Here is a 21,192-nt window from a genome sequence, read left to right as displayed (position 1 = left end):
TCTGCCAGCTACTCCTTTCTTTGGCTTGTTCCTCCCAACTTTCGACATTGATGTTTATTGCCTTCAGGTGCTGCTTTGTTACGTCTTTGTAGCGAAGCTTCTGACCTCTTACCTTGCAGGTTCCATTTTCCAGTTCCTTTAGAAGATCATCTTTGGGATTCGGTTGTCTTCCATTCTGGCAATGTGCCCAGTCCATCATAGTTGTATAATAGCAAAGGTAGCTTCCACGTTGCCTAGGTTTGCTCTCCTAAAAACTTTCACGTTTGATATGTAGTCACTTCATTTTATCTTCATGATCCTTTTTAGGTGTCTCTGCTAGACGGCTCCCAGTCTCCTTATGTGTTCTCTATGCAGAGTGAAGGTCTCTGCTGAATACAGCAAGGCTGGCAGGACAATAGCTTTGTAGACTCTGCACTTTATGTCTAGCTGGATACTGGTCCTTTTCCAGAGCCGCTTTTCTAGCTTACCAAAGGAGGCACATGCGCTTTGGAGTTGGCAGCTTATTTCTTTGTCAGCCCGGTTGTCAGTATTTAGTGCTTCCAAGATATTTTAAGTTTTCAACAACTTTTAGCACCTTGCCATTGATTGTTATTATAGGCTCTTGGGGGTCGTTGTTATTTGGTGAGAGCTGATACGTCACTTTTGTCTTCCCTATGTTGATTTGTAGGCCGATCTTCTTGGCTGTTTGAGAGAAAGTATCAACTATCCCCTGCATCTGAGCTTGATTGTGAGCTATCAAAGCAGTGTCATCTGCGGATAGCAGTTCTGTTATCAGCTCCTTCTTGATCTTGGTCTTGGCCTTCAGTCTTGCAAGATTGAACAGTTTCCTATCAGAACGTGTATGGATGAAGACACCTTCTTTGATGCTTTGATGAAGCAGCATTAGGACAGTTGTTAGAAATAGGGTGAATAGTGTTGGGACCATTACGCACTCTTGTTTGGTGCTGTGGTTCACTTACGCTTTCTAGGTTCCCTACTACACCTCTCCCTTTTGTTCCCTCATAAAATTGTTTGATAATTCCTACGAAGTGATCGGGACATCCAAACACTTTAAGGAATTTCCACAGTATTTTTTGGTCAACCATATCAAATGATTTGTGGAAGCCTACAAAGACTATGTAGAGCTCCCAGTACTGTTCAATGGCTTTTTCTTGGATCTGCCATAGGCTGAAGATCATATCTATTGTAGATCTTTCACGCCTGAACCCACACTGTGATTTGGTTAGGACAATTTCCGCCAGTCTTGCTAGCCGAGCTTGCACCACTTTAGCCATTATTTTCCTGGCAATGCTCAGCAAGGATATACCTCAGTAGTTGCTGCATTCTTTGTGGTCATCTTTATTTTTATAGATTGGGATGATCATGACATCTTTGAATTCTTATTGTAGCATTCCTTGTTGCCAAGCATTCTGCTATTAGTTTTCTTATGAGTTGTTCTCTGCTGAACTTGTATACTTCAGCTCCCTTGCACTTTGGGAAGACTGGGGAATCTATTTGTCTCCTCCTGTGTTTGTTTACTGCAATTCTGCAGTGTCTTGTTCGGATCCGGTTTGTGGCTACCCACTGCTTCCTACTATTTGTAGCAAAACTTGGGAGGTGCAAAGTTAGGCCTTCAATGATGTCTTCTCCATTAGGAATATTGTTTCTCCTTCCATGTCTCAACGGCATCGAAATTTTTGATTTTTGAGTTGTAGAAGGGCTTTCAGGATTTGAGTCTGGAGGTATCTGGGGTATCTTTTAAAATTTGTTGGATTAGTAAGTCCTTGGTGTCCTCTTCTATGTTTTGGGTCCGTTTTTGAGTTGCCTCTTCTATCATGGGTGCGTTGAGTTTGCTACTGGTAGCCATTGTGTTGGGGTTGACTTCAGACATCCACCCAGGTGATCAGATGGAATTTAGAGACTTTCTGAATTCTCTCCTGATCAATTCTTCTACACCACAACAGGAATGTGTACACATAACAAAAGCTTGCATCAGAGTTATACAATTCTCAAGGTAGATTGTGTATGCATGTGTCACAATAATGCAGCAATCTAGAAAAATAAGAAAATATTAAATTAGCAGTCCATTTTGTAAGTATTTTCTCAATATCTTGTGCCTTTCCCTAAAAAAAATAACCAAAATACAAAAATGGAAAATCCCAGAACGATTAAATCTGAAGATAAGCAAATTTCCCCGGTTTGTATATCATTAATTTTAACTGAGACTTTCTGGGATACATTCTGTTTGTTAATCTGGAACAGCAGTCGTGTTCTTTTTGTATGATTCTATTGTTACTTATTTACCAAAAAAAAAGAAATGAACATAATGTAAAGGTTACTTGAGTGAATGTGACATATGTAACGTTTTACTTTTCTAAAATTTACTTTTCGATGGGTATTTGTACTTAATTTCTTTTATGCGTCATTCACGTTTAATTAGTTCCTTAATTCCCCTTTTGTTCATCATCAAGCAACCAGCTTAAATGTCTCTGAAACTTCTGGTGTGTAAATTACCTTTTCCTCACTGTCTTTCATCTCCATTGCCACCAACGCAGTCTCATCTAGTGATTAGTGCATTTATTTCTTCATCTTCCTCATCTGTATGGACAGGATTCCTCATCAGTGGAGCCAGACAATTACAACTTTTGAATGTGTATTGAAAAGGGAACTAAGACGTTCATTGGGAGTCTTATTTTAAAGTTTATTTTGAAGAGAAATAGTTCACACATGAGAGAGAGATTAGTATTCTATTAACTAATTAGCTATCTTATTAACGATAAATAGGTGGACACAGCGAAACCGATCTTAGTGGAGCATTTCGCTCTTGGTAATTATCAAAGTTTCATTTCAGTTATTACAGCATTTGTAGCATTCTGTCTCATGCAACTTGAATAAGCAAACTATCTGAAATCTTTGTTCTTTGTCAACCTCGATATCCACAACGACATGTGTTAGGTTAACTTACATTCCTTTGTTTTTACTCTACTTTAATCGATATAATGTCATATATGTAATCTTACAGGTCATCTCTTTTTGTTATCTCATTTGCTTCCCAAACTTCATGTCACTTCAACTTGCTCAATATTTGTCAAAATTAACACTAACTAATATAATTCATATTGAACATGGGGGCCATCACCCATGATCTAACACATGCTGTGTTCAAGTTCAGCTAAGGCATTAATTTCATTAATACTTTAGGAAAACGCATGTATACAGATTTTTCATATAGTAGAATAGTAGGGTGGACTTGGCTCTAAAGTTTTTGAATGCTGATCAAATTCTCTTAAATATTTCATCTGATAATATCCACAAATGCATCCTTAACTCCTTTCTTTTTAACTATTTTTAAAAAATTTTATTTTTTAAATTTTTATTCATTCCAAAGAATGCATATTACCACTGAAACATAAATGCTTACTGTGATAAGGGTCAGATTTATGGGGGGGCACCTGGATAGGGAGTTCGACAGCAAAATGTTTGTTGCAGGGAGCAGGAAGAGAAGTGATTTGAGGAAAGAAGCTATCAGAGTAGAAAATTTTATGGCATCTAAAGATCTGTATAATAAAATTTATACAAAAATAATAATAAAAATAATAATAAAATTTGACGGCATCTAAAGATCTGTATATAGAAGAGGGTGGAATTTTGATGCTAGTCGTGTTCAGGGTATTTTCGTTGAAGTGATACAAGTGTAGTAACTTCATTGGATCACAATCTGTGGAAGTACTTGTAAAACAAAGTCAGAAATGCAACACTGCAACAATGCCACAAAGGCAGGAACTTAGCAGACAAGCAGAACCCAAAAAGGTCCCCTACATCCATTTTTTTTTTTTTTTTTTTTTTGTTTAACCATTAATTTCTAGGGTAAGATTTGGCTGCATTATCTTAAACAAATTATGAAGACACTTTCATAGAAAATTATCTTGTCCACAGGCGGTTGGTCTTTGGCGGTAGAATTGTAACTAGCACAGTGGTTATACACTTGGAAGGGGGTAAGACATGGAGAAATATAACCAACAAATATTTTCTCTTTTTTATCGTTGTGAAGGAGAAGAAGGTTTACAATCTTTCAAGACATAAAGTGCAAATTGCTTGCTTTTTACCCCGCCAAAATCTCTCTCCCACATCCTCGGTTTGAAAACAGCTGACCCCAAACAAAAGATTTGCTCATATGCACCAAATGGTTTACTTTATGACATAAAACAAATTAAACAACAATGTAGAAATATTTTCTTTACAATGGTAGACTTTATTACAAGCTGAAATGGGGACAAATATATGGTTGGATTTGTAGGTGTGTATATCTTCATTTCAATGTTAGTTATTTGTTCTGACCGTTTTTTTAATTTTATTTTATTTTTCATTTATTTATATTTTTTTTTTCTTTTTCTTTTATACTGTTATTTTTTTTAATCCTCTTCAGTTTCTGCCATATTCTATCTTTTTTTAATCTGTATTGGCTAAAACATTTTTAAGCTTTTCAAAATCTTATAATTAATTTTTGTGAGTTGGCTTGGTTTTACAGGCGCCTCTCTATCATTATTATTTAAAGGAACACCTTGAGATTGCTCTCAGCCTTTGAAACCACCATGACACCCAATAAAATTTTCTGGTGTTCTGCATATAGATTTTTAAAAAAATTGTCGATTGAGAAAGATTAGTTAGAATAATATGGTAACAAAGTAAATGCTGACATGAATTTTTAAATTGAAATCTAATATTTATATTCTGATAATTGTTGAATCATGTTTTTTAAGTTATTCACTAAAATAATACACAAAATAATAAAATAAATAATATGTAAATATATTCAAAGCAATAAGTTTAAACTTATATAAAACAAGAAAATGTGTTATATATTATAATAGGGTAATATTTTGAAATGCTTAGTGAGGCAAAAATGAAAAAAAAAACAAAAAAAACAACAGACCCTATACTTATTAAAAGATATGATTATTGCTTTTAGTGTACAAATTTTGATTGTATTGGGAAGAGAACAGACCAAAGAAAATTTTCATAGGGAAGAAAAAATGCATATCTACGTGTTAAAAAAATTACAGTGAAAAATTCTGAAAAATAACACAAAAATTTGTTTGAATTTCAAGTTGAAATAAATCAACTTCAAAAATCTCTCGAAAAATAATTTTCAGTTTTCTGAAACTATTTCAATGATAATAAATTAAAATTTTAACATACCAAAATAAAGACAATATAGATACTCTTTTAAATTAAAAATTACATAATAAACCAGAAAAAAGCAGGTTAGTTGAAAAAATATTTTAGCAATCGTTTGTAAACACAAATTCTGCTGATTTTCCCACAAGTACAGATCATGGGGAGTGTATTAATTTCGTTTAATTAATTTAATTTTGTTGTAATAAAACAGAAAATGCTTATTTAATTAGAATATTTTTGAATCTACACAAGTAAGAATTTATTATCATTGATAATGGAGAATGACCAAAACAAATTTACTCCAGTCTAGAAAGTTCAAAAGCACTGCTGTTTCTTTATATTTGATAAATTATAATAAAATGATTGGCGCTTCTTCATTATAAGAGTGGGTACTTGTACAGTTTAGTCAAGACATTAAAAAATGAAAATATCGAAAAATGTTTAAATTGTATGTATCCGTTATGGAACGAAGTTCTCCAAAAAAAAAATTTCACTTAATTTCATCAAGTAGTTTTGTTTTTTTTACAGCGAAAAAACAATTTGTTATGATACTGAGCAAAATGTTCGACTTTTAGGAAGAAAAGCTAGTATTAAAGATGGGAAGGGATGTCAGCGCTTTAACTGGAGTTATCTCCCTTTGGCATTTCTAAAATTCAAACAAATTTTTTTTTAATCCAAGATGGCCGCCTTCAACGCGCTCTCATAAAAACGTGTTTTCCTGCTGTAAAAAAAAACAAACTACTTGATGAAATTAAGTGAAATCTTTTTTCAGAGAACTTCGTTCTATAACGGATACATACAATTTAAACTTTTTTCGATATTTTCATTTTTTAATGTCTTGACTAAACTGTACAAGTACCTAAGAGTGAAATTCGAACATCGAAATATTGAATTTCAATTAAAACCAATGGTATCTACTTAATTATCATATCGAATTTAGTAGCATATCCAAAAAATTATGAATAACGATAAAGTAGAAAATTAAATATTAGTGAAATAGTTTTCAAAGAAATTTCAAGTTTATACATAAATAAAGAGCATAAAGTCAGGGTAAGCAACTGATGTCCGTCTTGTAACAATTACTAGCGGATATCACAATCATGGATTCATTAAAGTATATGTTATTATTTACATGTTTTCATTCATATTTTTATTTTTACTGTTATGAACGAAACCAACCAAAATAATGTGTTGACCTTCTTCAGATGTATTGTTTATTTATGACAATCCTTCCCTCCTCTCGCATTATTTTATTATTTCTTTCTTCCATATTTAAATCTGAATTTGAAATTTAATTTTCAGTTCACAAGCAGTCATGCATAACATGACAAAAACGATTGTGCAGCATCTAATATAAATGTTCTTATAAACTTTTTTTTTCTTTTAATATCAAACACATTACTCAATAAGTTGCAGACCTAACTAATAGAACAACTTTTACACAAAATTCAACTCTATTCATCAACAGAGTTTGCTTTTATGGTGATACACTAATTCCAATGCTTCTCTGACAATTCAATGCCTTTTTTGTAGAACGATTTGTCTTTGGCCACAAAATATACCTCAGTTACCAATACCACTTCTTTATTGAAGTTAAATCTTTTTTTTTTTTTTTTGCATATTCTTTTAGGTCTACAAACAGCTAGTAGTCACTAGAATCCAGATCTAGAGAATATGGTGGGCATGGAAACAATTCAAAGTGTAATTCATATAGTTTTACCATTGTTGTGGTTGACTTGAGACATGGTAAATTGTCTTGGAGAAAGAGCACATTTTTCTTCATTTGTGGCCTTTTTTAGGTGGAGGGTGATTTCTTCCTACAAACGCACCAATAATGTTATATAATATTTTCTATTAATTTTTTTTTTTTATCTTTCTCACAGTAATTAATGAACAAATTCCCTTGTGCATCCCAAAATTCGGAGACAAAAAAAAGTGTTTATGTTTGACTACTTTTGAGTGAGGTGATGGCTTAACTGGAAGTTATAAATGTCAAGCTGAATGAAAATCTTTTGTGACAAAATGCAGTATAAATTAAAAAAAATATTCAAGGCTGAACATCAAGTGTTGCCACATCTGATGAGTGCTTTTAGTATTAAAGTCTGAATCATCTGATAGGTTCAACTGGAGCGCCAATTAGTTTTCTTATTATCAGCTCTATCATCATGAGATTTTGGAAAGCTGCTCTTTGTCAAACTAGTTTACTTAAAGCAGTCCTTATTTATTTTAATATCCATAAAAATAATTATTTTTAACGTTCTTTTCTTTTTCTCTTTTTGTAAAAAAAAAAATAGATTTTAAACGAAAAAAAAAAAATGAACAATAAAACTTTTTAAAGAAATTAAATAACATGAAGAAATACTTAAAAATAAAAATGAGTTGATGGATTAAGTTAAAAACCATGTTGATAGGATAAAAGGAATGCACGGTAAAAATGACAAAAGTGGATAAAAAGGCAAACATGGCACAAAGCAAGAATATAACCCAGAGGTTCTCAACTTTTTTCTCAGGTATGAACCTCAAGGCATGGCTGCACCCTGATTAATATCAATTGTATAACTGTCATTATATATTATGAGTTATTGGCTGTATAAGTAAGGGACGAGCATAATAAATAAATCCAGGACCGAATTTAGACAAAATCAGTGTTGTAGCATTCATCTTGGAGAAATATCCTATGGTCACACACTGACCAATCAGATTGTAGGGTGCATTGATTTCATCAGTACTCTGAAGAACTACTTCAGCCCCTTTCAGAATCACGGTCAGTCAGCAAAGAGCATCCTAAAAATAATGAGTAAAAACACCTCTTTTCCCTTTCCTGTTCACTGGACACTCAAGGATCAACTTTGCCTGAATATAACTGCTGATAGACTTTTGGTAGCTGAAAGAACTTTCTACTTTTCCTTTCCTCACTCGAACACTGTCCAAATTTATTCCACCTATACCAAACAGTGTAGGCAATTGAATAAATCCTTTGATTGAATAAATCTTTTGATTAAAAGTTTTGTTTTTTCCTTTCATGTGAGGATTTTCATTACTTACAAATTATTGTAGGAGTTGGTCTTAATACCCACTAATAAAAACTACTCTTATAGAGTTGGGCATTAGGGTTCAGGATTAAAGTTAAAACTTAAATTTTCTTTTTTTTTATGTAAATGTTCTTTTTATTTAACAAACTTTTTAATGTTTTCTTTTAATGTAATGTATCCTTGATTTTGATAAACACATTGTGAGATTTTCATGTAATTTTTCCGATATATCATTTTCCCCCCTATTTTATACACTTGTGCCATTTTTACCGAAATTTATTGATAACAACACAGTGGATAATATCTTCTTTTTTTTCTTTTGTTTTTATTTAAGTTTTATTGGAAAGTAATAATTTTAAATTGAAAAAAAAAATAAATAAAAAACATATTTTAAGTAAAAAATATATAAATAAATAAAAACAAAATCTAAATGAATACTCTCTGTATTTTTTGAAAAGTTTAAAAGTTTCGTCAAATGTAGAAATTTGAGAAGAAAAGAATCTATTGTGGCAGAAACTTGAGAACACGAAAGAAAAGAAATGTGCAGATAACGCGTTTTTTCCTGTGCAAGAATTTCTTGGGCAGTCAACTTTGCAGCTATTAAAATGTCATTTTTTTTTCTCAAGACAACAACAAAAAGAAAAAAAGAAAAATTATGGTTTATGATGAACCAAAATAATATGTTGGCCGACAACGTTGTAATTTTGAAAAAATGATGAAAAAACTTGTAAAATGTAAAAAAAAAAAAAAAAAAAAAAATCCCTTCAAAGTGCCTATTAAGGTATTTAAATCGAAGGGAGCTAACTCTTGTGTGATTAGAGTCTTCTTTTTTTAGACAAAATAAAACATTTTACCAATTTTTTTTTTTTTTTTTTGCATTATTGCTTATTTTGCTGAAAAACAATGAGCAACCCAAGCAACTCCTACTCCAAGCCTCGGACTCCATGTAACTATGTTTATTTTGTAATTTCTGAAAGTAATAATTTTCAAATTTTAAATAAAATTAAGCAAAGCACTGTTTTTGCTATTTATATATAAGGGGTATTCATATCTTAAGAAGTTCAAATTCAAAAACTTACTTATTCACAATATGTTTTTTACTATTTCTAAAAAAGAATAGGCAGAAAATTGTGAATAAGTAAGCTTATATAAAATAAGTATTGAATTTATTTCTTAAAATATGAATAAATATTTACCCAGCAATTATGGACGCCATTTTTTAATTTTTTATTTATAACAAAGGCAGTACTTGCATAAGATAATTATCTCTGTTGATTATGCAATGAAAATAACAGTAAATCTCTGTAAGTTTTCATTACTAAATTAATTATTGGTCTGGGTCGAATTTTTAATCAATAACTTGATTGGAATTTCTTCTTTTTTTTATCTAAAGAACATGAATTGAATATTACTACATTTAACTAGTTAGGAAGAACAAAATACCGATTTGACAGATGTAATGCTATTTAGGTCTAACTTTGAGACTCCAACTTATTTTTTTCTTTATGTGTTAGATAACAATCTTTTTATTTACAAACTATGAAATGGTCAAAGTTGCAAATGCTGCCTAACTTAAATGGGTAATTTTTTAAAAATCGGTGCCTAAATCTGAATATTGAAAACATAAATTCAATAATAAAGCTTTCAGAAGGTGTGGAGTGGGAGGTACCTCCGTTGCCTTTGTGTGTGTGTGTGTGTGTGTGTGTGTATGTGTGTGTGTGTGTGTGTGTGTGTGATGAATACTTAAATAATTCTTAACATTTATTCTTTACTATCTTGACCACATATTCAAATATGAGCAAAAAATCAAATAAATATCTTGTTTAAGATTGAACATTTTCTTCTATAAATATGTTCCACCCTGTGGCTACTACAGCTGCTAATTATGGTTTTAATTTTTTTAATACTTTTGAATAAAAAGAATGAACTTTATGAACAATTTTTTAATGAAAAATGCTCAGTGCATGAAGCCACTTGATATAGGGAACTAACAAGGATAAAAGATTATTGCAAAACCAGAAGATGCCTATTGGCCTTAGTCTTGAAAATACTATGGCAATAGGAGTAAAACAGCAGGAAGAGTTCCACAAACCTGCTGCTACTGAAATAGGAAACTGTATTACAAAGAGATATCAAAGCAGCAAATTGATGAAATTGATAAAAGTTAAAACAAAGGAAGCAGAGAAAGAATAAAATAGAAGGTTCCTTGATTCCAGTAAAGCAACTGGCCCTGACGGCATTTCAGTTATAGTGCTGAAAAAGATCCAACCAGAACTTGCCCCCATACTTACAAAACTGTTTAAGCGTTTCCTTAAGGAGAAGTGCTTTCCAACACCATGGAAAACCTCATCAGTATGCCCTTTATTTAAGAATTCAGGCGAAAAGTCATCTCCCTCTCAGTACAGATCAATAAGTTTCCTATGTATCATGAGTAAGTTGTTGGAATCCATATTAAATAAAGAAGTAGTCAACCACCTCAGCAGAAACAACCTTCTTAGTGACATGCAATATGGTTTCTGCTCCACAAGATCTATAGCAGATGAGCTAACGGCTATATTTCATAGGATTAGTGAATCTCTTGACAAAGGCTTTCTTTCCAGGGCAATTGCTCTTGACATATCAAAGGCCTTCGATAAGGTATGGCATAAGGGCCTACTTCACAAGGTTTCCAGCTATGGTATAACTGGAAATGTTTTCTCAATTATTAAATCATTTCTCTCCAATAGGTTCATAAGAGTAGTGGTTAATGGGCAGAAATCAGAGGCCCACAGTATTAATGCTGGAGTCCCTTAGGAGTCTATCCTGGGCCCAACTCTCTTCCTGATCTACATTAATGATCTCCCAAAACATATACTTAAATCATTCGTTGACATTTATGCTGATGACACGACCATCTATGGCAACACATCAAAGGCTGTAAATGACAAAGTTCTCTCTGATTCTCTCTCCTCTGATCTTGAGCGTGTGGTACAGTGGGGGAAGAGGTGGCTGGTTACTTTTAATGCATCCAAAACCAAGCTTCTATCTTTACATCATCAACGCTCTGATCCCTATCTGGCATCAATTGAAATGGATGGCTCTCGTCTTTGGGGAGGCTCCATGTTTTGACAAGCTTCTGGGTTTGACCCCTGATCTGAAATGGAACACGTACATCAAGTCTGTTGCCAAGGACGCTGATAAAATGGTAAGAGCCTTCTACCGCTCCAGAAGATATGTCACTACTGATGCAATTCTCTATCTGTATAAAAGCCAAGTACGTCCAAGGATGGAGTACTGCTGCCACATCTGGGCAGGAGCTGCTAAACAGAGCCTATCCTGTCTTGACAGAGTACAAAATAGACTTCGTGGCTTAGTGGAGGATGCCCTTTTCTCTTCCCTGCAGCCTCTCTCCCACAGAAGAAACGTTGCGAGCCTGTCTTTGTTTTATCATTATTTCCATGGCAAGTGCTCGTCTGAGCTCCAATCTCTGGTCCCCCCTCACCAATCTTTCACGAAAAACACCAGTCTAGCTGAAACTACTGTCATTAATTTTCCCCACTCTTTATCTGTGCCTAAATCCAAACATAGATTCCATGAGCAAAGCTTCTTTCTTAGAACTGCACGACAGTGGAACTCTCTTCCATTTGCCTGTTTCCCACCTGAATACAACTTGGATGTCTTCAAGTCCAACATAAACAAATTCCTGACAAACTTCTCTCTTAAGTAAGACACCCTATCAAATATCCAATACTAATGATTACTACGATACTATCTCATTGATTACTGTACACGCAATAACCCTTATCCCCGAGTGGCCTCCGGGCCTTGATAAGTCGTGACCTCCATGTAAAAAAAAAAAAAAAAGGTTCCATGAATTAAAAAAAAAAATTATTAAATTTATAATGTAAAAATTAAATTGATCAGTAAACCGGTTCAGTAATAGGAGAGTTCCTTTCTGTTCGGCTATCTATGGTGTAACAGTAAAAACTGGGTCAAAGCTCTGAGGAACGTAAGTCTGAACCAATGAAAAATATTTATTTGAAATGCATATGGTTGACACAAATGTAAACGTAAGATATCCATTCAATGTGAAAATTGGAATATAATAATATCTAAAACAAACTAATACTAATTTGAGTTGTATAAAAAGAATTTGCATGCTTACCTACCTTATCCTTAGCTATTGGTTTGGACGCATAATATTACATACTGGCTGAATGTCTAACATCCGATAAGATGTCCCATCCCCGGTTTGAACAAAATGATAAGAAAATTGAAAAAAAAAAAAAAAAAAGGTGTTTTGAAAAGGATAGTATCGAGGTTGAAAATTCCTCTTTTTAATTAATACTTCAAAAGGGCAGTCTGGCCAAACAAGTAAAGGGGAATAACTTGCACACATTTACACTGCTCCTTAAAATCAGGATTATTTATTTTCAAACTTATATTGGAACTAAAATGTATATAAAGATTTGTTGGCGGGGACTGCCTGGTCTGATTTTCATGTAACAATATCAATTTGCGTATTAAACGTTCCAATTCTTTTTCTCTGAAAGTTCAGCACTCATTTTCCAAATGCTGAATTTTTTGCTTTCTTTTTCGACAGTACAAATCTGGTATTTGAATATTTCCAGGTGGTGGTAATATAATTTTTGACTTTATTGTTAATAGATGATTTGGTGACAATAGTTTCACAGTTAAAGGATCATTTAAATTGTTGGCTGTGAGTTGTTGACAGTTGAGAGTGGTCAGAATCTTGCAAAAGAAAGTTCTAATGCCTTATCATCCAGACTAGCACCAAAATCATGGCAAGAGAAGTGAGCATACCTGGAATAATGTAGATTTGCTCTTTTTTCTCTCTCTCTCTCTCTCTCTCTCTCTCTCACACACACACACACACACACACACACACACACACACACACACACACACACACACACACACACACAAGATGAGTTGTGTGTGAAAACAATGTAGTCACATCCCAAATTTGAAAGATGCTGCTAGAAATGTTTGTAATTCATATGTCATGATTTGCACCAATAAAATCTGTTGCTCTCCTTGATCTAAGGTGTCTAATCATATCACATATGAATATGCACCTCTAGCTGTTACCAACTGTAATACATGTAAAAAGAACACTATCTCTTCAACTCCTTGCAGCCCTCTTTAATAAAAAAAATGGTCCCCAAAAGCCAACATCACTCTAAGTAAGAGTGATTCCAGTTCTAAAACCAATACTCCTTGAACTATTATTATTCATGATATTCATTAACAACCTTCTACAACTATTATTCCTGATATTCATAAAAGACCCCCCCTGATAATATTGTGTCTGAAATGGATATATTTGCCGATGATTCATTGCTTTATAACAGGCACAAGGAAAAAACGGATGTACACAAATCTGTCAATGGCAGAATACTTAGAAAACGATCTCCAAACCGTAGTTGAATGGGGCCAGAAATAGATGGTAACATTTAATGCTGCTAAGACTAAGCTGTTATCCTTTAACAATTACAAGTCTTCTCAACCACAGATAACCATGACAAATAACACCCTACTTGAGAGCAGCTTAATATTCATAGGCAATATGAGCTTGAACAAGTACATTGAGGACATTGCAAAGGCTACTGCAAAGAAAGTAGATTCCCTTTTTTTTTTCTTTTTTTTTTTTACACAGTGATCACCACTTATCAAGGCCCGGAAGCCACTCAGGGATAAGGGTTATTGCAAGTACATTACGTTAGTGTGGAGATTTGATGAAGTGTTTACTTAAGGGGGCGGTTCATTAGGAATTTGTTAACATTAGACTTGAAGACATCCAAGTTGTAGTCCGGAGGGAAGCAGGCACAGCTGAGAGTATTCTATACCTCTACCAGGCCACTATTTGCCCCTGCATGAAGTATTGTTGCCACATCTGGGCTGGTGCATTTACCGCTAGTCCCCCACTCTAGGAAAGGGTCCAAAGAAGAGTGTCCAATCCAATAGGTACGGCACTGACAACTAAGCTTCAACCTTTTATCCCATTTCTGCAATATTGCATACGTGTGCGTGTTTCACAAATATTTTAATGGAATGTGTTCTGATGTACTCATTGCACTTGTGCCCTCTAGATGTACATATCCCCGACAAACCTGCTTAGCAACAAAATTACACTTCACTCTAAAGGTCCCTAAATGCCGGAAAGCCTTCTACACTAATAATGTCTGTTTCTGGACTTTGGAATTCCCTTTCTGCTACCTGCTTCCCTGACTGTACTGACATGCAAAAGTTTTGCAGTTTTAACAAAAGAGCTACAATAATATAAGAGTGTCTCCATTTATGTTGAACATCTACAGAATACCAACATCAATATATTACATATGAATGAGTCCCCTGTGGCATTTTCACAGGTCCCACTAGTATACTACTAATATATACTACGAAGGGGCGTGCAATAAGTAATGCCCCTGACCCACTTCTCATGGTAGTAGAGCAATGAAACTTGGCACAGTTATTAGTCTTTCTCTACATAGGAATCACCCAGAGTTATGCATTTCTCCCATCGTTTGATGCAGCTCTGGAGACCGTTTTTGTAGAACACCCCAGGTTGGTCCTCCAACCATGACGTGACTTCAGAAATCAAGGTTACATCATCTGGGAAACACTTTCCTTTCAAAAACAACTTCATGGCTGGGAATAGGTGAAAGTCAGAGGATGCAAGGTCAGGAGAGTAGAGGAGGATGGGGCAATTTCATAACCACACGCCCATGCTTCTGATCTGGCGACATGCAAGTTGTGGACCGTAGTGTTGTCCTGCAGGAGGAGGGTACCTTTGCTGATCTTGCCCCACCTCTTGATTTTGATAGCTTCCCTTAATTTACTCAAAAGTGAAGCATAATAGGCTCCTGTAATTGTGGTACACTTTGCTAGGAAATCTGTCATCACTACTCCGTCCTGGTCCCAGAAGACTGTGAGCATGACCTTGTCAGCGGAGGGCTGCACCCTTGCCTTCTTTGGAGGTGGTGAGTCTAAGTGCTTCCACTGCATTGACTGGGCTTTGGTCTCTGGATCATAGTGATGGACCCAGGTTCCATCCTGTGTAATCAGTCTTTTGAAAAACTTTGACTCATCTTCTTGGCACATCTCCAAATTCATCCTTGAGCACTCGCGTTCTCGCTTCTGGAATGGTGTGAGCAACCTAGGTATCCATCTGGCAGACACCTTATGCATATGCAAATAGTCATGAATGATAGTTTCCACAGACCCTGTACTAATTTTGATATCTTGGGCTATTTGGCGAATAGTAATGTGCCGATCTTCCAAAATGGCAGCCTCAACTTGACAACTTGACGGACAGATGCCTCATCAATGGCAGAAGGGGGGGGGCAACCAGGTCTGGGAACTGTTTCCACAGACTTCCGGCCATGTTTGAATTCACAATGCCAGCGTTTTACAAGATCATATGATGGGGCATTATCACCATAAGTTTCTTTCATTTCATTAAAAGTCTCCTGTGGTGTGCATCCTTTCAAATTATAAAACCGGATCACTGCTTGACATTCAACAGGCTCACTTTCACACCTGACTCAGTTCAAACACCTGTAAAACAGAAACCACAATTAGTTCAGAGCTGTAATTTGCCACATAACCCGTAGAGATATAAATTATTGTACGTGCAAAATTTCAGCTAGATCAGACAACTGGAAGTGGGTCAGGGGCATTACTTATTGCACGCCCCTCGCACTTCTTTAAGCAGTGTTGAGCCAACATAGATGAGAATTGCTACAAGCTCAAGACTGTACAGTGAGAGGTTTGATGGGTGTTACTCTACTTTTACCATGATTAAAGAGCAATGCACTCTCTAGTCAATCAAACATTAAACATTATATCCTATAATACTGGCACCTGAAAAATCTTGTATTTCTGTTGTAACCATTTCATAAAGATTTGCTGGTTTAAAACTTCTGCAATCCACAGTTGCCATAGGGTTAGAGTGAGGGTTAATACAAAACTAAAGGTAAGGCTAGAAGAACACTGCAAAGCTGTCACATGGGGAGAGGTTGAAAAGTCGAGACTAGCTGATCACATATGGAAAGAAAAAGGAACACAATTCCCTTTGTGGAACGAGGTAAAAAATAATTAACAGGAATGCAAGGTGGAAGGTCAGGCGACTGAAGGAGGCAACATTTATTCTAAAAAAAGAAAAATTACTAAGCAGACCAAGCCGAGTTTAGTAGCATTTGGGAGTCTCTAATTGTAGAAAAAAACAAACATTGTACACCCTTTAAATTTTGGCGATGAAAGGGAGATAATTCCCTATCGATCTTTTTTAGAGTTGCCCCCCCCCTTTGTCAACCAATTTTTTTCACAATTTTGAAACAATAACCATAAAATAGAGACTAACTCACAGAATGTTAAAACATCTAAGGATCCAGTAACTTTTCTCTTTTCTTTTCCAAACAACAATCAACATGCCTGAGGACGGTTGAAGGACAATCAGACTGAAACATTGCACAAATAACATTCAAGATGAGACCAATTGTCCGATCCAATCAATACAAGCAATAAACTAATAAAATGAATTGTATTATTTACTCGTAAATAAGATTGATTTTTCTGTAGAGTCCATTTATATATTCACATAACTTTTTACTAGCTACATGCAAAATGAATAGCTCATGCTCAAAATGTATAAACATTTTGACCCCTCCCTTTACTATTCACCAAAAATCAGGAAATTAACAAATTTTAATGAAATTTTCAGCATTTATCAAATAATGATCACAGAATTATCATCCCATAAATCTTCATCCACTCTTCACTAAAATCTTTGAATCATTAATTAATCTTACCAAAGTCTACCATGTTGAAAATACTAAACTTCCTTCTAACCAACAATATGGATTTAGCCAATCCTATTCTATTACGGATATCTTCAAAATCATCTCTGAACACATATACTATACATTGGATAAGGCAGGTGCAGCTATGGCAGTAGTGCTTGATATATTTAAAGCCTTTAGCAAGGTCTCGCATGAGTCTTCTAAAAAGATAAATTTTTACGATATTACTGAAAGAATATTTAATATAATCAGATCCTTTTTAGCTGAAAGAAAGGTTCAGGTTGTCCTAGATGGTTGCACATTCAAATGATATTCCATTAATGTAGGTGTGCTCCAGAGATCAATACTTGAACCTTTATTATTCCTGATTTTCATAAGCGACCTCCCTGATGCATCGCATTTGATATAGGCATGCTCTAGTCTCGACATGAAAGCAAATTGAATGCACACATACCCAAGACAGTGGCTGAATACTTAGAAAATTACCTGCAATCATCAGTGAAATGTGGACAAAAATAGATGCTTACATTTAATGGTACTAAGACAAAGCTGCTTTTCTTTAAAAATTATAAAAACCCTTTCCAACCACCAATTGTCATGACTGATAGCACTCTGTTTGAGAGAACCCAGCATTCAAACTGCTCAGCCTAATATTCACAGGCAACATGAATTAGAAAAAATACATTAAAAATACTACCGTGTGCTACAAAGAAGGTAGGCTCCCTATATCAGACTAGAAATCTTCTCAAATATGCCAGTATTCTATCTATATAAATAAAACAGTAGATGTATGTATGCGTGTATGCCTGTGTGAAAATATTTAATCAATAAAATCTTTAACATAACATAACATCACATAACACTGAAATTAATAGGAAATAGTAATCATGCACCAATGATGGTTTAGAACGAGTAAAATCTTTGTTTGGATGGATGAATAATGCATACAGAAATATGTCATTAAGTTGAAATGCAAAATGTTTTGCATGAACCTCTAATCCATTTCCCTTGAGTTAAAATTAAATTTATATCGATTTAAACCCATTAACAATAGTTAATAGTATCATGACTATGATTATAGCTTTTAAATGTGTCAACATTAAGCCATAAAACAGATTTTTATTATCTTTTGATATCTTTTTAGATTCCAAAGAATTCCACTGAAATTGTTTTATTTGCTTTGATTGTTTCGTTTTATATCATATCAGCCTTTTTGTGTTATTTAATGCCGAATCCAGTTATTCTGTCAAAGTTCTTTGTATCTTCAAATATTTAGTGACAGGGTTTCGTTCTTTTTCTTTCTTTTTTATGGCACCTTAAATCTTTTCAGGTTCAATTATTTTGGTAAAAGTTTTTATGCTTCAACTTCTTTATATCTTCAAATATCTATTCATCGTGTTTGATTTGGTTGTTTTTTCAGAGGAAAATTATTTTTTGTTTTTGGCTTTGCAGAACATGATTGAGTTTGGAAAAAAGAAAGGAAATGTTTGGTGCATTTTAGGTCAAGAAACCGGTATCTTCAGACAGCCTAATTTAGTAGCACTAGATGATTGTCATAATGAATTTGAAACATTTCTGTTGCCAGTCACCAGTTTTGGATATTTTATGAACTAGTTGCAGTATACAATTGAAGTTGCTTATTGCCCGTGTGGATGTATATAATTGGTCAGAAGGTTTCTTAAGAAAAGTAATTTCGAAAATCATCACGCTTCAGAATATTTTAGATGAGGATTGATAATTTTTAGGGGTAGACTTTTTTGTCAGCAAGTCCTGTTGCTCTTTCCAGCCTCTATTGGGCTTTTTTGGCTAGCTTATTTGGACTCCAGTGTAACAGAACAGCTATCACTTGTAGCAGTTGGCGGTAGATAACGTGTGGCTTGTGTTGAGACTGCAGAGTTTTGTTACCTACATTGCAAACGAGGTGAACAAAGATACTTTTAAAACAATATGTAATGCGTTGTTGGAAAGTACCGGTAATAAATGCATTTTGTTAAAACTGAAAAAAAAAAGAAGCCGAATTTCTTTCTTTCTTTTTTGTTCCTTTACGACATGCAACATGTGGGTCCGTGTTAACATGTAAATACAACGTTACACCATAAGACTGAAAGCTTGTGATGAACTCTCTTTCAAACTTGTTTTGTCTTGAAGTGATTTTATCTTCCTCTCCTTTTTATTATTATGATTAACTCCTTACATCAACTGGCTGAAGCCATTTCTATATATATATAAAAAATAAATTGTATTGTATAAAATAATTAAATTGTATTATATAAAAAATTTAAATAGTATTATATGGATTATTTGGGCAAAACGGGAGCAACAGTCTGAATAATATAACTATCGTCATGTTTACAATTTTTCTCTTAAAAGAAAAGTTTAAAATAGTATTTCCAAAGCAAAATCAAGTAATAATTTAAAAAAAAAAAAAAAAAAAACTGTTAGCGCAGTGGTGTTCTTAAAATACCTCCTTTCTGATGATTTGTTTTTTAATGTATCTTTAAAACTGTTTTAACAAGTGAAGACAAATTACTTTTTCTTTTACTCATTTTAAATCTTAAAAAATACCAATAAAAATAATTATTTAAACTTTTTAAATACATTCCTCACTGAAACCTTATTTTTGCTTTACGAAACGAAGATAATCTATTTAAAAAAATGAATTTTATTTCTTTACATTCTAATATATTTCAATTATTTCATGTACCAAACCAATAATTTCCCACCATGACTCGGAAAGAAAATGTCGATGGTGTCATTAGATTCCTTGAAAAATTTGGCTCTTATTGAGACTTATTTGAATGTTCTTACTATTAAGGTATTAGTTTCTGGAACAGACAAACAAACAAACATTTATTTTTTATAGACATAGATTTTTATCTAAAATTTTCCTGATAGAAACAGGAAACAGACATTTTTTATTAGAAATATAAGATTTTAACACATCAGTTAACACATAGGAAGGAAAACCTAAACTTATTTAAATTCTCTAGCAAGTTTGAAATGCTGATCATCTGACAATTAAAAAGTAATAAAAAACAAACAACTGCAGAGTAAATGTCGTGATAGGTGTAACATATTGAGACAAGGCTGAAATTAAGAGAAGACGCATGATGTTCACCTCATATCACTATTAACAGTGTGTTACATGTCTAAACTACACATCGTTTGAGATACAACAGAGACTGAGGCTCATATCTATTTTTAGAGTGTTCTGATAAAAGAAGACATTTCTGTTCATATGAAGTTAGGTATGTGTATATATTTGTATCTACAGGGTTTACATCGAAACTAATTAACCGATCATTATGAATTTTGGAACACTGCTACTAAACATAAGGGTAGATAACATGAACTATATTTAGTTTAATTACTAATTACTTGCCACGAGAACAAATATAAGGTAAAAAACATTCGGGAAAATTTGGATTTCTCCAATTTTTGTTAGATTTTAATAATATAAATGAACGATCAATTTCCCAAATTTCATTTTTTTTTAATATCATAAAAGGTTTTTGGAGGCATGATATTGGCACAACTGTGGAATAGAAAGACAAAATTTCATTCTAACATTGAAAACAACTTTAGGTGCTTATTCAGATTGGCACTCATAGCAATAAACAAATTGGAGAAAAACTTTTATATTGTACCTACTTGTTACGGATTGAAGATTTTATTTTCCAAAAATCACAAAACTTGATCAAGTGGGTTTGCCGTTTTTTTTTTACCGATAAGTGATACACAAGGTCATGTTTTACTAGAGAGTATAATACGGGGAGGTAATCAGTGATTATTTTGACAGTTTCCACTTGCATTAGGGTTGTCTGCCGTTGTCTACCCACACTTTTTTCACCTTCATCAAAACATAATAAAATTTGATTTTCCTTAATAAAAATAAAAGTAATTGATTGAATTAAGTGATTTTTGGAATTTTTCATCTTTGTCCCATGACTGGTATGTACATCATACAGACATTTCTGTATTTTCTCTTACTTTTAAATGTCGCTATAAGTGCCAATCTGAATAAGCACTCAACTGTATTGATTAGTTTCATTAATATGTAATTAAAAGACGATGGAAGAGAAGAGGATTAGTAAAATGAATACATCCGTGAGAACGAACGAAGACGAAGTCGTGTTGTTAAATAAATGTTCCGTTGGTTGAAAAGAGAGAAGAATCTCATAAATGAAGGATAAGACGAA

This window comes from Euprymna scolopes, chromosome 2, assembly GCF_053919585.1.
Source record: "Euprymna scolopes isolate OS-2025 chromosome 2, ASM5391958v1, whole genome shotgun sequence".
NCBI lineage: Eukaryota > Metazoa > Mollusca > Cephalopoda > Sepiida > Sepiolidae > Euprymna > Euprymna scolopes.
The sequence above is the reverse complement of the archived record's forward strand: the minus strand, read 5'-3'. Positions refer to the sequence as shown.